At 41.4% G+C, this 18,057-nt stretch overlaps 1 pseudogene; it reads left to right on the top strand.

Moving 5' to 3' along the window:
- LOC125174466 (40S ribosomal protein S27-like) overlaps window positions 1-14,661 on the top strand; it is a 38,215-nt pseudogene extending 23,554 nt beyond the window's left edge.
- The last annotated feature ends 3,396 nt before the right edge of the window (window positions 14,662-18,057 follow it).

The following is an 18,057-nucleotide window of genomic DNA, read 5'->3' as shown; positions in this document are numbered from 1 at the left end:
TTAAGGCTCTTCTAATATTGAAAAAATTGTTACGTCACACCCCCATAAGTCAGGGACCATGTGTACATACTTCCCTCATTGATTTAAGCTATCACCTTTATTATACACTAATTTTTTTCCAGTTTCTTTCTGGACCTTCTGGACCAAAAGGTCGGGAATGGAAGCCCACAGTCAGCAGGGGCGTGGTGGAGGTTCGATGGTTCCATCTCACACTGAGACACATGGCATTGAGTCAGGTGGCTCTTGGCATGGCTGTTGCTATGTTGCTCTTGTCTTTTGAGAGGTACTGTGGTGTGTTTAAAAAAAGAAAAAGAAAAAAAAGATTGAGTGGTACCCGGGTGGCTCAGTCAGTTGTGCGTCCAACTCTTGATTTCTGTTCAGGTCATGATCCCAGGGTCGTGTGATCGAGTCCCGTGTCAGGCTCCATGCTGAGCATGGAGCCTGCTTGAGATTCTCTCTCTCCCCTTCTGCCCCTCTCCCCCACTTATGCACTTGTGAGTTCTCGGTCTTAAAAAAAATAATCAACATCAGAAATGAAAAATCAAGATCTTAATCACCCCACTGCTATCTTCCTGGTCAGAGGTGCCCAAACCTTAACCTGCCTCAAAATCACCTGGTAGGCTTGTTGGAGGCACAGGTTCAAGAGCCCCGTCCTCAGAATTCCTGGGGTAGGGACCTGAGAATGTGCATTTCTTTTTTTTTTTTTTTATAAATTATTTTTTTTTCAACGTTTATTTATTTTTGGGACAGAGAGAGACAGAGCATGAACGGGGGAGGGGCAGAGAGAGAGGGAGACACAGAATCGGAAACAGGCTCCAGGCTCTGAGCCATCAGCCCAGAGCCCGACGCGGGGCTCAAACTCCCGGACCGCGAGATCGTGACCTGGCTGAAGTCGGACGCTTAACCGACTGCGCCACCCAGGCGCCCCTGAGAATGTGCATTTCTAACAGACTCCCAAGTGATGCTGTTGATGCAGGTACAGGTGTTGCTGCCCTAGGTAATTTTTAGAGAGGGTGTGGCCTTGATGCTAGGGGATCCACCCTGAAGGTGAATTTGTTCCCCTTCTCCTCTCCTCCCTCCTGCCCCTTGGATCAGTCTTCTCTAGTTTCAAAAAAATAAAAATCATTATCTCAGTTTCTTCTGTTTAAGACAAGGGATTTATCAACTGCAACAGAAATGACAATTTCTAATAGGGGTACATTGACATCCAGAATTCAATCCCCGACACTGCTTTAACTTTAGGAAAATCTGGAAAACGGGACAGGAAGGAAGGAAGGGCTAAAGGAATGAAGGCAACCCGCCCAGGCCTCACACCCAGATATTCTGACTTAATTGGTTCAGGGTAAGGTCCTGGCAGGAATATGTTTTACGAGCTCCCCATGCGACTCTAATTTGCAACCAGGTCTGAGACCTGCTGGTCTACATCAGTGGTTGTCAAACTTGCCTGCACCCTGGGAGCATTTGGGAAGTTTTAAAAAAAATACTGATACTTCTGTCCCATTTTCAAAGATTCTGATTTGGAATGGGCTGCAGCTTGGGCAGAGTTTTTAAATCTTCTCAGGTGATCCTACTATGTCTAATATGCAGGTAAATCTATTCTGGATTTAACAAGTCAGATTGATGGCTTGGTCCTCCTCTCCAGACATTCTCTACCACACAGATTCTCAAAACGTATTTCCTCAGCCAGCATGAGCACCACCTGAGAACTTTTTAGAACTGCAGTTTTTAGGCCACACCTCAGACGCCCTGAATCAGTAATTGAGTTGTAACAAGCAGCAATCTGTGTTGTAACAAGCCCTCCTGAGACTAGGATGGACCCTGAACTCAGAGAAACACTGCTGTGTTATCCTGGCTGTTATCTGAAGGTTCTGTTTGCCATCCTCCCAGAGACCATCCAGCCTAAGAAGCAAGGACTTCAGTCCTCTGAATGTCGGGCAATACCAAATCCCCAGTTTCTAGATGAGCAATGCCAAAATTCTTGGTGTGACTGAGTTTTTATATAATCTGTGAAGTTTTTGTTGGCTGGAAATTGATGGCATCAAGTTGGGAGTGTCACTAACGGGCTGCAGCTGCAATCTTGGTCAAAGTTCTAAGCAAAGAAGAGCTAACAGGAGGCAGGCAACGTAAGGCAAACATTGATCCCTGTTGTCTGGGATGTGAAATAAGATCATGAAATATGAGGGGAGAGGATGGAACTCAAGGGTCTGTGCTAGGAGAAACCAGGAGAGCCCTGGTTTGGGAGTCTTTCCTTAAATGCTAATGCCCTTAAATGTCTTTATAGGGACTTGCTTGGTTGCCAAGGAAAAGAGCCTGTGTGTACTGTGTTAAATACTGAAAGAATTGATCATGTCAGAGCCAGGCAGAGTAGCACACACACAGCAGCCTAACTGAACACAGTAACATCAAGGAGTTTGTACAAAGGAGACTTGACCTGCTTGACAAAGGACTTCTTTGTGTACTCCCATAAAACCAGTTTATTCTGATTCAATTCAGCCCCGGGTTAGATGCTGGGAATTCTAAGATGGAAATGACATCGAACCTGCCTTCAAGTGGATCATACTCTCACAGGGGAGAAAGGCAAGCAAGTATATTTCTACACTGTGCTGATTGCTGTTTGTGAACGCGGTGCAGCGGAAATGCAGAGAAGGATTAACACTGGATGAGGGTTGGCTTCATGGTCAGGGAAGCCTTCATGGAAGCAGACACTGGAGCTGGATTTTGGAGGGAAAATAGGTTGTCTGGCTGTCAAGGTGGGTGGAGGGTTTCAACCTGGGCAGGGTCTGAGGTGGGGTCTGGGGGGGAAGCAACCCACTGAGTATTGTTAGGGGGTAAATCATGAGATGGGGAGTGGCAGAGGATGTGACGGTGACTTGAGCAGAGGTGACAACTTTTTAGGCTAAGCTTAAGGAACTTGAATCTGATCACACTGATCTGTGGTTGGCAGACCTAGCTGATGACCAGAATTACCTGGGGAACTTGGACTAATTCAGTAGGTCTGAGTGGGCCCTGTGATGTGTGCTGCCCAGGTGGGCAGGGAGGGAGAGGCTGACCAGGAGAAAAGAGGCTAGGAAGAGCAAAGTGGCAAGAGTGGGTAGTTCTGGAAAAGCAATTTGGAGATTAGCCCAGTGGATTGTGGAGTAACTGGGTGTCTTCCCCACTTTCAAAAGGAATGTTTAGATTTTCGAGACTGGTTTTTGTGCAATCTTTATTCAATACTTGTTGCAGAACATTTGCTGATGTGCATTGGGCCAGTAAGTGTTATCACCGCCAGTCTGGGTTTGGCAGAGGCCCCACCTGATTTTTTGCACTGTAAGTCAATTCACATAGTAACAATGGTGGCAACAAATGAGGCGTGATAAGATTTACGGTTATAGTAGGCACTTATTAATATGTGTTTCCTAAAACTTGATAAAAATGCATGTTTAAATTTACTTTAAAATTACTGCAAAATAAAATGGATAGGCATGAATTCCTCTGAGTGAAGACAAAATTGGTCAAGGGTGAACTATAGGCACTAATACTGAGTGTCTACTACAAATAAGCACATCAGTAAAGGAGCTTGAAGTGGAGCAAATCCTTGAGCCAGAAATAATCATTTGCCGGAAATTCTGTTGGGAAGCACTAGTTTTTGAAGCACATGCCTTCATTGCCTTGGAAAAGTCAAGCCACAGATTTTCCAGGTGTCTTGTTTGGAACCAAACACTTGGCATTTGAGCTCTCTGACTGCCATAAAAATATGAAACACATGAAAATAGCTCTCCCCCAAATCATTGTTTTATTATGTTGTGAGCTGACTTACATGAAACGAATAACAAACTATTATAGATTCTCATCATTAAGCATTATGTATCATGATGTGTTAGACTGTATTTTCCAAAGATGGTAGTAATAATATCTCCCACACACACTTTTTATGGGGTGACTTTGGCACTCTGCCCATTGAGAGTTGGGGTCTATATTCCTCTTACAAATTAAATTGTTTTTCCCTCAAAATTCCTATGTTGAGGTCCTAATCCTCAGCACCTCAGAATGTGGTCTTATTTGGAGATGGAGGTCATCAAGTTAAAGTCGTTAGGGTGGGTCCTAATCCAGTATGACTGGTGTCATAAAAAGGAGGAAATTTGGGCACAGGGGCACACAAAGAGGGACAGCGATGTGAAGAGACACAGAGAGAAGACGCCCATGTACAAGCCAAGGAGGGAGGCCTAGAAGAGATCTTTCTCTCACAACCTGGAGAGGGAACCAACCCTGCTGATACCTTGTGGACATCTAGTTTCCAGAACTGTGAGACAATACATTTCTGTTGTTTGAGTTCCAGTCTGTGATGCTTTCTTATGGAAGCCCTAACAAAGGAATACAGTTCTCCTTGAATCTGGGGGACTTGTGACTACTTATATAGCTTCCTAGGCTAGATTACAGAAGGCAATAAAGCCTCCATTGGTTCTCTCAGAGACTGGTCAGCTGTGAGGATATTCAGGCCACTTGGAAAGGTCACATGGTGGTGTTCTAACTGCCAATCCCAGCTGACAGCTAGCATCAGCTGCTAGAAATGTTAAATAAACGTGCTTCCAAATGATTCCTGTCCCCAGCCCTGGGTCACCCCAGCTTTCAAATTTTCCGACTGAGTCCCTGGATATTGTAGTAGAGACCTATGAACCCCTGTATGAATTTCTGACTTGCACATGTCATGAGTATAATAAAAGGTTGTTTCAAGCTAATGAATTTTGTGGTAATTTGCTACATAGTAGTTGGCAACGTGTCTTTAAAATTATCTTTTTTCACAAAATGTTTGTACCTTATGTGGCTGGTATTTTATTGAAACCATTAGGTACCTTAGATTCTGCATGATGGTCACCACTTCTCTTGACCCTTCATGACATTAGGCTCAGATATTAGGAGCAGTAGGTGGCCCTGCCATAAGTCAATTTAATAGACCACGAATGAATGAGTTTCAGATGAACTGAACAGGACAGACAACAGTGGCTCAGGGGTGAGGGTAGGAATTTTGGAACAACTTCTGAGGTGAGTAAGAGTTTACTAGCAAGGTTAATGCGGTTTGCCTGGAGCAGAGAAGGAATCTTTGAATCCCAAAAGGCAACACTTTCCTCATATGGGGCACAGAATCCAGGAAAAAATAAAGCAAAAGTGCCAACCTGTTGTGAGGGGCAGGAAGTATTGGCTGTTCCAGAAAAAGGAATTGGGAAGCAGACTGAGGCAGCTTGTGAAATCTCAACCAAACTAGGGAGCACTGGCAACCCACAAGTTACGTGTCTGAATACTTCATAATCAGGGTCAGAAAGGGAGGCATGGACCAACCCGCACTAAAGAGCTGTGTTTATTCAGGCTCAAGGTATCAAACATAAAGAAAATGCAGTTTGTAAATCTGCCCAATTATTTCCTGGCTTGCTCTTCTTCTCAGTTTTGTGCTTTGCTTTTCATTGTTTTTTTTTTTTAATGTTTGTTTATTTATTTTGAGAGAGAGTGCACACATGCATGCTTGTGAGTGGGGGAGGAGTAACGAGAGGGGGCAAGAGAGAAGCCAAAGCAGGCTCCAGCTGTCAGCACAGAGCACAAAACGGGGCTTGAACTCATGAACCATGAGATCATGGCTTAAACCGAAATCAAGTCAGACACTTAACCAACTGGGCCACCCAGGCACCCCAACCTTTCATTATTTTTTGATAAAATTCATTTTGAGCAATTCTAAATTTTGTTAGGGACTGGAATTAAAAAAAAAACAGCTTTATTGAGGAATAGTGGACATCCAATATAATCACATATTTAAAATGTACAGTTTGATATATAACCATTACCATAATCAAGATAGTGAACGTATACCTTATTCCCAAAAGTTTCGTGGTCCTGTTAAGTCCCTGCCTGTGTCCTTTCAAGTCCTCCTAAGGGCTGGGGGAGTTTTATTCCCCACACTTCAGCCTTGCTTGGGAAGAATATTGCCCCTAGTGGTAATGGCCACCATGCTTGCTGAAGAAGTCTTCCAGATAACAAGAAAGAGGTTCTGTTTAATGGTGTGTGAGTGGGTGCATGTGGGTGGGTGTGGGTGTGTTACAAGCCCTTTTTTGACTTCCCTGGAAAGACCTCATGAGGTTGTGGTTCTGTTACCTGAAAACTTCCTGAGTATAGTTTTTCTTTCAAGCACGTGCTTGTCCACACTGATAGGCATTGTGCAGGAGACACAAGGGATGAATTCCCACCTCATACCTGTTAGGATGACTACTATTAAAATAACAAGTGTTGGTGAGCATGTGGAAAAATTGGAACCCTTGTGCACTGTTGGTGAGATTATAAAATGGTATAGCCATTATGGAACACAGTATGGCAGTTCCTTAAAAAACTAAAATCAGAATTACCATTTAATCTAGCAATTCGACCTCAGAGTATATTCCCAAAAGAATTCAGAGACTCAAAGATGTATCTGTATACCTACATTCATGGCAGCATTATTCACAGTAGCCAAAGTGTGGAAGCACCCCAAGTGTCCGTCCACAGATGAGTTGATAAACAAAATGTGGTACATACACGCGATGGAATATTGCTCAGCCTTAAAAAGGAAAGACATTCTGATATATCCTACAACATGGGTGAATCTTGAGGATAGGCTAAGTGAAAAAAGCTAGGCACAAAAGGACAAATATTGTATAATTCTACTTATATGAGATACCTGGGGTAATAAAATATACAGAGGGAGTAGAACAAGTGGTTACCAGGGGCTGGGGGAGGGAGGAATGGGAAGTACTGTTAAATGGATGCAGAGTCTCGGTTTTGCAAGACAAAAACAGTTCTGTGGGTGGATGGTGATAACCTTGACGCAACAATGTGAATGTTCTGCATGCCCCCCCTCCAACTGTACTCTTGAAATTGGTCAGGATGGTAAATTTTATGTTTATGTGTGTTTCACTGTAATTTTTTATTTAAAAAACGAGAGAAAAAGGAAAATTTTGTGTAGAATTTTTGGCCTGATCAGAAGGTTATGGTGAATTTGCTTTGTATTTTTGTCCTTTTCCTACTTTGAAACTAATACATGCAACAGGGGACTTCAGCCATAATGGTAATGTTTTCTTTTCTAAATCAAGCAGTGGATACTTGGGTGTTTTGTATTTTCAAAAAATATACATTTTGGGGCACCTGGGTGGCTCAGTCGGTTAAGAATCGATTCTGTTTAGGGGCACCTGGGTGGCGCAGTCGGTTAAGCGTCCGACTTCAGCCAGGTCACGATCTCGCGGTCCGTGAGTTCGAGCCCCGCGTCGGGCTCCGGGCTGATGGCTCGGAGCCTGGAGCCTGCTTCCGATTCTGTGTCTCCCTCTCTCTCTGCCCCTCCCCCGTTCACACTCCGTCTCTCTCTGTCCCCAAAATAAATAAAAACGTTGAAAAAAAAAATTTTTAAAAAAAAAAGAATCGATTCTGTTTAAAAAAAATTTTTTTAATGTTTATTATTTTTGAAGGAGACAGAGACAGTGAGTGGGGGAGGAGCAGAGAGAGAGGGAGACAGAATCCGAAGCAGGCTGCAGGCTCCGAGCTGTCAGCACAGAGCTTGATGCAGGACTCGAACTCACAAACCATGAGATCATGACCCAAGCCGATGTCGGATGCTCAACCAACTGAGCCACTCAGGTGCCCCAAGAATCTGACTCTTAATTTCAACTCAGGGCATGATTTCATGGTTCATGAGATGAAGCCCTGAGTCGGGGTCTGTGCTGACAGCTGGAGCCTGATTGGGATTCTCTCTCTTCCTCTCTCTGCTCCTCTCCTCCCACCGGCCAAAATAAATCACTATTACATTTAAAAAATATATACCTTTTTGGGGCGCCTGGGTGGCGCAGTCGGTTAAGCGTCCGACTTCAGCCAGGTCACGATCTCGCGGTCCGTGAGTTCGAGCCCCGCGTCAGGCTCTGGGCTGATGGCTCAGAGCCTGGAGCCTGTTTCCGATTCTGTGTCTCCCTCTCTCTCTGCCCCTCCCCCGTTCATGCTCTGTCTCTCTCTGTCCCAAAAATAAATAAACGTTGAAAAAAAAAATATATACCTTTTTCATTCACCTAAAATACTTCATAATAAAAACTTTAGAAAGTGAAAATATCCATTCAACAATATTTTGGGGGTGCTTTCTCTGTGCCTGGCTCTGCTTTATCATTGGGATATAGCTGTAAACAAAGATGATACAATTCCTGCCTCCACAGAGCTCACATTCCTGTGGGGAGATTGTTTGGATAAAGCACCTTGAATATAAATGATTATTTCTTTAGAATGGATCCTTAGAAGTGGAATCACGGAGCAAACAACAGTATAGACACTCCGAGGCTGCTTCTACATCCTGCCAATTGCCCTTCAGTCCCATCAACAAACCTTGGGAGTGCCTGTTTCCTCATTCCTTGCCAGCCTTATGTAACTTTTTTGCCCATTTGGTGGAAAAATAATATCTGCCTAATTTGAATTTCTTTAATTACTAGCCGTTAAATTATAAACAAGATGAAACAGTTTTCAAACGTTTATTGCCTATTTTTCTTTTAAGTTTATTTTTGAGAGAGAGAGAGAGAGAGAGAGAATCCCAAGCTGGCTACCCACTGTCAGCACAGAGCCCAACTGGGGGCTTGATCTCAGGAACCGGTGAGATCATGACCTGAGCTGAAATCAAGAGTCAGATGCTTAATTGACTGAGCCACCCAGGCGTCCTCCTCCTCTACCTACTTCTAAATAACCCCTAGTTTAATTTACCTAGAATTTACTTTGGCATATGGGCAAAATACCTATTTTTTTTTTTTTTTTTTTTTTTTTTTTGCACTCAAGAGAAGTTAATCAGGCTATCCTATACCATTTAATGAATAACTCCTTCCTTTCCTCTCTAACCTGTGGTACCACATGTGAGTCATATACTAAGACTGTGTTTACAGTTTAGGGCTTGTTTGTGGACATAACAGTTTGTACCGTTGCTTTACTCTGATGTGAGATCCCCATTATTTTGATTATTACAGCTACTTAGTAATATCTGTTAAGACAAGCTTCAGTGCCACTCTTCTTTGCCAAAACTTCCTTGATCATTCTCACTCATTTATTCTTTGGTATAGTCAGAGTGAAGTTTTAAAAAGCCATGATAATTTTTATTAAAATTGCATTAAACTCATAAATGTATCCAAGAAAAATTAACCTCCTTACAATGGTCATTATCCCCATCTAACTAGTTACAGTTTTTTACAGCAGAGCCATTGATTTATCTATATTTGTTTCATATCAGCAAAGCCTTGCGAAACACAGCATGGCCGGAAATGTGTTAAACACTGTATATGGATACAAAAATGGCTACTATATATCTTCTAAAAGAGGTCACCTGTATCTCACCCAAGTCAGAACACTATGGATGCAACAGAACATGCAGAAGAGGGGCACCTGGGAGGCTTAGTCAGTTATGCATCTGACTCTTGATTTCGGCTCAGGTCATGATCTCACAGTGCACGGGTTCGAGCCCTGCATCAGGCTCTACACTGACAGCGTGGAGCCTGCTTGGCATTGTCTCTCCCTCTCTTTCTGCTTGGGATTCTCTCTTTTTCCTTCTCTCTCTGTCCCTCCTTGCTCACTTGTGCATGCATGCTCGCGTGCTCTCAAAAATAAACATTTTATTTTTTGTAAGTTTATTTATTTTGAGAGAGAGGGAGAGAGAGAGTGCAAGAGGGGCAGAGAGAGGAGAGAGACAGTATCCCAAGCAGGCTCCACACTGTCAGTGCAGAGCCGATATGGGGCTTGAACCCATGAACTGTGAGATCATGACCTGAGCCAAAATTAAGAGTCAGATTCTTAACCAACTGAGCCACCCATGTGCCCCTCCATAAATAAAAATTAAGAAAAAAAAAAGATTCAGAAGAGATGAATTTAAAAGGCACAATTTGGCACATTTTGACATGTATACATCAGTGAAATTATCACCACAGTCAAGACAGTGAACATATTCATTACTCCCAGATTTTCCTTGTGTCCCTGTGTAATCCCTGCTTCCATTCCCCCCACCATCTCTAGGCAGCCGCTGATATGCTTTATGTCACTCTAGATTTGTTTGCATTTTTTTTTAGAGTTTCGTGTACATGGAGTCATACAGAATGTAATTCTTTTTTGTCTGGCTGCCTTCATTTGTCGTAATGATTTGGAAATGCATCCATGTTGTTGCATGTATCGTTAGTTCATTCCTTTTTATTGATGAGTAGTATTCCACTGTATAGATGTGCCATAGTTTATTTTTTCATTTACCTGGTGATGGGCATTCGGTTTGGGGCTATTGCTGATAAAGCTGCTGGGAACATTCATATACAAGTCTTTAAATAGCTGTATACTTTTGTTTCTCTTGGGTACATAGCTAGAAGTGGAATCATTGGGTCATGTAGCAGGTGTACATTTGACTTAAAAATTATTTATTTAGGGGCGCCTGGGTGGCGCAGTCGGTTAAGCGTCCGACTTCAGCCAGGTCACGATCTCGCGGTCCGTGAGTTTGAGCCCTGCGTCAGGCTCTGGGCTGATGGCTCGGAGCCTGGAGCCTGTTTCCGATTCTGTGTCTCCCTCTCTCTCTGCCCCTCCCCCGTTCATGCTCTGTCTCTCTCTGTCCCAAAAATAAATAAACGTTAAAAAAAAAAATTAAAAAAAATTATTTATTTAAATTCAAGTTAGTTAACATACTGTGTTGTACTGGTTTCAGGGGTAGAACCCAGTGATTCGTCACTTACATATAACACCCAGTGTGCATCCCAACAAGTGCCCTTCTTAATGCCCATCCCCCATTTAGCCACCTCCCCTCACTCACTTCCTCTCGAGCAACCCTCAGTTTGTTCTCTGTATTTAAGAGTCTCTTATGGTTTGCCTCTCTCCCTGTTTTTGTCTTATTTTGTTTTTCCTTCCCTTCCCCTGTGTTCATCTGTTGTGTTTCTTAAATTCCACAAATGAGTGAAATCATAGGATATTTGTCTTTCTCTGACTGGCTTATTTCACTTAGCATAATACCCTATAGTTCCATCCACGTTGTTGCAAATGGCAAGATGTCATTCTTTTTGATTGCCAAGTAATATTCCATTTAAAGATCCTGCCAAATTGTTTTTCAAAGTAGTTGTACCATTATACTTTCTCACCAGATATTCTAAAGAAATTCAGTACATACCCTGTCAACAAACAGTGCTGGGACAATTGGAGATACATACGTAAACAAAACAAAACAAAATAGAAATAAGCCTCTAATTGCATGCCACATACAACCATTTACGCCACATGGATCACTGACCTAAATGTAAAGCCTAAAACTATAAAAGTGCGAGAAGGAACTACTTAAAATATTGAAATTGAGTCCAGTTCCACTGAGAATGTGGCATTTGAGCCAGGCCTTGTAGCAGGTAAAACTGAAAGGACTTGGTAGCAAAGCAGACATTAAGAAGTGACGAAGGAGGGGCGCCTGGGTGGCTCATTCGGTGGTTAAGCGTAGGACTTTGGCTCAGGTCATGATCTCATGGTTCATGAGTTTGAGCCCCCATATCTGTGCTGACAGCTCAGAGCCTGGAGCCTGCTTTGGATTCTGTGTGTCCCTCTCTCTCTCTGTCCCTCCTCCACTCATGTGCATGCTCTCTCTCTCTCTCTCTCAAAAATAAATAAATGTTAAAAAAAAAGTGAGGAAGGAGTCCAAGGTAACTGGATGTCTTGACCCATTCTTGCTGGCAGGATGGCAAGATGCTTAACAAAGAAGTGATTGGGCATACATAGAAGTAGGGGGTTCCAGAGTCAGAAAAGAACATTTGCGTTCCCAGCCCACAGTTCAGGTAGACATGTCCAGCAGACAGCTAGAAGCAAGACCCGGCAGAACATGAGAAGACTAGGAAGGGGATAGGAATTTTCAAATGACTTGATGATAGCAACAGATAATGCCATGAGGGTAGATGGTCTCACCAAGGCATAGAATATCGAATGGGGTAGAGTTGTAGACACAGTCTTGGAGAACGCCAACATTTAGGTGATGCCAGAAGGTAAAAGAATTAAAAAAAAAAAAAACTAAGATGGAGTGATATAAAAAATGCTGCAAAAGGACCAAATGGGGATTATCCTTAACATCTGCATACAGGTTGTAATCAGTATGTCAGGAAGTCATGTAGGTGCCATCTTCAGAATACATCCAGAATCGAGATACTTCTCACCACCTCTCTGCTGCTACCCACCTGGTTTATGCTCTGCTGCCATTGGGTCTCACCTGCATTGCTGCAATGGCTTCCTAACGTGTCTTTCTGTTTCTTCCCTTGCTTGGTACAGGATTTTCTTTTTCTTTTCCTTTTTCTTTCTTTCTTTCTTTCTTTCTTTCTTTCTTTCTTTCTTTCTTTCTTTCTTCTTTCTTTCTTTTTTTTTAGAGAGAGAGGACCAGAGGAAAAGAGGGAGAGGGAGAGAGGGAGGGAATCCCAAGTATGCTCCATGCTCAGTGTGAAGCCAGAAGCGGGGCTTGATCCCACAACCCCTGAGATCATGACCTGAGCCAAAATCAAGAGTTGGACGCTCAGCCGATGGAGTCACCCAGGCACCCTGATACGGGGTATTCTTTTTTTTTTTTTTTTAATGTTTATTTATTCTTGGGAGAGAGAGAGTAGGGGAGGGGCAGAGAGAGAGGGGGCCACACAGAATCCAAAGCAGGCTCCAGGCTCCGAGCTGTCAGCAAAGAGCCTGATATGGGGCTGGAACTCACAAACTGTGAGATCATGACCTGAGCTGAAGTCAGCACAGAGCCTGATGTGGGACGCTTAACTGACAGAGCCACCCAGGTACCCCCTGATACAGGATATTCTTAACAGAGCAACCGGATGAATCCTTTACAGGATTTAAGGATGAATTCTAGCAGGTGACTGCCCTGTCAACAGCTCCTTGTTTCATTTAGAGTAAAAACCCAAGTCTTTATAATGCCTACCTACATGATCGCCTCCTCCCATCCCATACCCCTTTAACCTCATTTCGTATTCTATGATTTTGGTCCACTACCCCCCCCCCCCCCCCCCTTGCTCACTCCACTAGATTGCTCTGGCCTACTTGCCACTCCTTAAATATGACCAGGTATGTTCCTGCCTCAGGGCCTTTGCCCTAATCATTCCTTGTTTGGAATTCTCCTCCCCTAAATACCCAACTGTATCATTATTCCAGTCGTTGTTCACTGTTTTCCCCACAACATCTATTAACTTCTAGCATACTAGAGAAATCATTCATTAATTCATGTATTCATTTTGTTTATTTCTTATGGTCTGTCTCTCTCCTGCTAAAATTACAAAGTGCCTCAAGCTAGAATTGTGTCCTTTCCAGCTGCTTTTGGGAGACTTCCTCACACTGATCTTCATTCAAACCCAATCCATACTTCAGCTGTCTCCATTCTGCTATTTATTCCATCTGTTTGTTCTTTATTTCATCTATTGCATTCTTCATACTTAATGTTTCCACTAGGGTTTTTTGAAAATTATTTATCTTTCTTGCTTGATCCTACTAATAATTTCCCTTTTCTCCTTAAGATATTTATCATGTTTATTTAAAATTCTTAGTGTCTGAGGGTGCCTGGGTGGCTCATTCGGTTAGGTGTCCGACTTTGGCTCAGGTCATGATCTCACGGTTCGTGTGTTCGAGCCCCACATCGGGCTCTGTGCTGACAGCTCAGAGCCTGGAACCTGCTTTGAATTCTGTGTCTCCCTCTCTCTCTCTCCCCCTCCCCCACTCATGCTCTGTCTCTCTCTGTCTCTCAAAGATAAATAAGCATTAAAAATTTTTTTAAATTCTTAGTGTCTGTTCCAATAGTTATGCGTCAGATGATATAAACTGTTTAGACTATAGTCTTTCTTTTACACTAATTATGCTCCTCAGGTCACAGCTCAGCAATTTGGAGATTGCTCATTGTGAAAAATGAGGAAAAGATAGAAAAGTACAGTATAAATACCAAAATAAAAATCACCATAATCCCACCTCTCAGAAATAACCAACTGACCTTTTATTGTATTTCCTTCCAGTCACACTATTTACATGTATAGCATATTTAAAAATTGGTAAGATATTATGTGTAATTTTCTATCTGAATTTTTCCTTTACCATTAGTCTTAAGACCTTTTCAAGTTATTAAGATTGTTTGCAGACCGAATGTTTTTATTGAAGTGTAATTAACAAACAGTGTTACATTAATTTCAGGTGTGCACTTCAACAATCCTATACATTACTCAGTGCTCATCAAGATAAGTGTATTCTGCCTTTCATGAAGGGACATCTTCCCCACAAAAACATGCCTCTCTCCAAGGACCTCCTCCACCCCTCCCCAGGAGAGGAGAGGAAGCGGAAGAAGAAGTGCCTGGTGCGTAGCCCCAATTCCTACTTCATGGATGTGAAATGCTCATAAAATCGCGATTGTCTTTAGCCATGCACAAACTGTAGTTTTGTGTGTTGGCTGCTCCACTTTCCATTGCCAGCCTACAGGAGGAAAAGCAAGACTTACAGAAGGATGCTCCTTCAGACGGAAGTAGCACTAATAACCCCCAGAATCAAGATGATGGGAAACCATCCCAATAAAAACATTTACGTTTTATTTTTAAGTAAAATCTCTACCCTGAAGGTGGGGCTAGAACTCACAACCCCAAGATCAAGGGTCACGTGCTTCACAGACCAAGACAGCATGGCACCTCCCCCCCCCCCCATTAAACACATTTTGGATTAGAAAAAGAAAAGTATGTCCTCTTAATCCCTTTTATCTCTTTCACTCATTCTCCCATCCACCTCCCCTCTGGCAACCAAAGTTTATTCTCTCTATTTTTGAATCTGTGTTTTGGTTTTTCTTTTCTTCTTTGTTTTGTTTCTTAAAATCCATGTATAAGTGAAATCATATGGTATTTATCTTTCTCTGACTGACTTATTTCACTTAGCGTTATATGCTCGAGGTCCTTCCATCTTGTTACAAATGGCAGGATTTCATTCTTTTTTATGGTTGAGTATTATTCCACTGTACATATATACCACATCTCCTTTATCCACTCATCTATGGATAGACTTCCATGGTTGCTTCCAACTTCCATGTTTGCTTCCATATCTTGGCTATTGTAAATAATGCTGCAATAAAAATAGGGTGTATATGTCTTTCTGAATTAGTGTTTTCATTTTCTTTGAGTAAATACCTGGTAGTGGAATTACTGGATAATATAGTATTTCTATTTTTAATGTTTTGAAGAACTTTCATACTGTTTTCCACAGCGGCTGCACCAAATTGCATTCCCACCAATTGTACACAAGGGTTCCTTTTGCTCCACATCCTCATCATCCTCATTTGTTGTTTCTTGTCATTTGGATTCTAGCCATTCTGAAAGGTTGTAAGGTGATATCTCATTGTGGTTTTCATTTGAATTTTCCTAATCATGAGAGATGTTAAGTATCTTTTCATGTGTCTGTTGGCCATCTGTATGTCTTCTTTGGGAAAATGTCTATTCAGGTCCTCTGCCCATTTTTAAATTGTGTGTTTTTCTGATATCCACTTGTATAAGTTCTTTATTTATTTTGGATATTAACCCCCTATTGGATATATCATTTGGAAATGTCTTCTCCCATTCAGTAGGTTGCCTTTTTGTTTTATTAATGGTTTCCTTCACTGTGCAAAACCTTTTTATTTTTGTGTAGTCCCAGTAGTTTAATTTTGCTTTTGTTTCCTTTGCCTGTGGAGACATATCTAGAAGAATCTTTCTCCAGCTGATGTCAAAGAAATTACCACCCATGTTTCCTTCTAGGAGTTTTATGGCTTCAGGTTTCACATTTGGTGGTCTTTAATCCATTTTGAGTTTATTTCTGTGTAAGAAAGTGGTCTAGTTTCTGTTCACTTTTCCCAGAACCAAGTGTTGAAGAGAATGTCTTTCTCCTGTTGTATATCCTAGCCTCTTTTGTCTTAGATTAATTAATTATATAAGCATGGCTTTATTTCTGGGTTCTCTATTGACCTAGGTGTCTATTTTGTTGCCAGCACCATACTGTTTTGGTTACTACAGCTTTGTACTTCTTTCTCAAGATTGTTTTGGCTATTCAGGGTCTTCGGTGGTTCCATACAAATTTTAGTATTACTTGTTCTAGTTTCTGTGAAAAATGTTGGTGTTTTGATAGGGATTGCATTAAATGGCTTTGGGTAGTATGGGCATTTAATTCTTCCAACCCATGAACATGGACTATCTTTCTATTTGTTTGGGTCATCTTCAATTTCTTTAATCAATGTTTTATAGTTTTTGGATTATAGGTCTTTCACTTCCTTAGTTAAGTTTATTCCTAGGTAGTTTTTTTTTTTCCTTTGGTATTTTGTTATTTTTGATGCAATTGTAAATTTAAAAAATTATTTTTATTTATTTAATTTATTTAATTTTTATTTTTAAGAGAGAAAGAGTGCAAGCAGGGGAGGGGCAGAGGGAGGGAATCTTAAGCAGGCTCCACGCTCAGTGAGGAGCCCCACATGGGGCTCTATCTTACGACCTTAAGATCATGACCTGAGCCAAAATCAAGAGTCAGATGCTTAATTGACTAAGCCACCCAGGTGCCCCAATTTTTGGTATAATTGTAAATGGGATTGTTTCCTTAACTTCTCTTTCTGCTGCTTCATTATTAGTGTGTACAAATGTAATGGATTTCTGTATATTAATTTTGTATCCTGCAACTTTCCTGAATTCATGTATTAGTTCTAGTAGTTTTGGGTTTTTTTTTTTTTTTTTTTGGTAGTCTTTAGAGGGTTCTATATATAGTATCATGTTATCTGCAAAGAGTGAAAGTTTTAGTTCTTCCTTATTAATTTGGATGCCTTTCATTTCTTTTTCTTGCCTGATTGCTCTGATTAGGACTTCCAGTCACAGACCTAATTTTTAATGATTGCAAATGATTCCATTTTAAGGATATATAGTAAAACGTTGAACTCTTGAGCATTTAGCATGTTCCCAATTTTTTTCCCTTAAAAAAATCACTACAACAAACAATTTTGTACATAAATCTTTGTTTATATTTCTGGTTGTTTTCTTAGGATGGAGCCCTAGAATGAATGATAACAGAGAGAATGGGCACTGAAGATACAACTGCCAAATTGTTTGCTAGAAGTTTTGTGTCACTACACTTTACACAGGAAGTGTATGATAGAGTTCTTACCATTACACCCATCATGTTCATGATCTTTGCTAATTTGATCGAGGAAAATGGCATTTCACCTTTTTCCAATTTGCATGTCTTTTATTACCAGTGGTCATTATTTTTCTTTACTCTTCTGTAGATTTTGGGTTCAGATCCTTTCTCAGTTTTTTTCTGCTCTAGAAAGTTAGCCAATCAGAGCTTTCTAGTAAAGACAATTTGCTCACATATTCCTCTAGTGGAAACTTTTAAGACCACCTTCTGCACAGGGGCCTATGTTTGTATTCCACGGCAACTAACCCCCCACCGCCACATTGGTGCCAGACTGTGGTGTCAGGTGAAGGGTTGCCCCTGAGGGTGGATATGGAGATCTCTTGGTGTGTTTGCATATGTAGAGCAGAGGCATGATAGTTCAGTCTTGGTTTAAGCCTGGACACCAAGCAATAGAGTGTATGTGTGTGCACGTGCATGTGTGTGTGTGCACGCGCGTGTGTGTGATAGCTATGGTTGGTCACTGTGTATTTTAAACACACAAAAAATTGCAATAAGTGACAAGGCTTTCTCATGGTTTTATAAAGGATCCTTTTTATTTTCAATGCTGCATCCCTAAAATCACTTTAAAGAGCCCCATTCTTCCCAAGCAGAGAGATTTCTCTTCACAGAGAGCCCCTGGGTGAACTACAAATAAAAAATAATAATGAATGCATTCTTTCTAGATATGGTAATACTATTTTTTAATTCTTATGTTAGAATTAAAAATAACATGTCTATTTCGAAGAAATTAACTTATTAAACAATGTAAGTAAACATGAGAAGATTACAGAGCTAAAAACATATTCTCTTTTTTTAAATGTTTATTTATTTTTGAGAGGGAGACAGAAACCAAAGCAGGCTTCAAGCTCTGAGCTGTCAGCACAGAGCTGGTCACAGGGTTTGGAC

This window comes from Prionailurus viverrinus, chromosome A1 (assembly GCF_022837055.1).
Source record: "Prionailurus viverrinus isolate Anna chromosome A1, UM_Priviv_1.0, whole genome shotgun sequence".
In the NCBI taxonomy this organism is placed as follows: Eukaryota; Metazoa; Chordata; class Mammalia; order Carnivora; family Felidae; genus Prionailurus; species Prionailurus viverrinus.
Note: the sequence above shows the minus strand (reverse complement) of the source record. Positions and strands in the feature narration are given on the sequence as shown.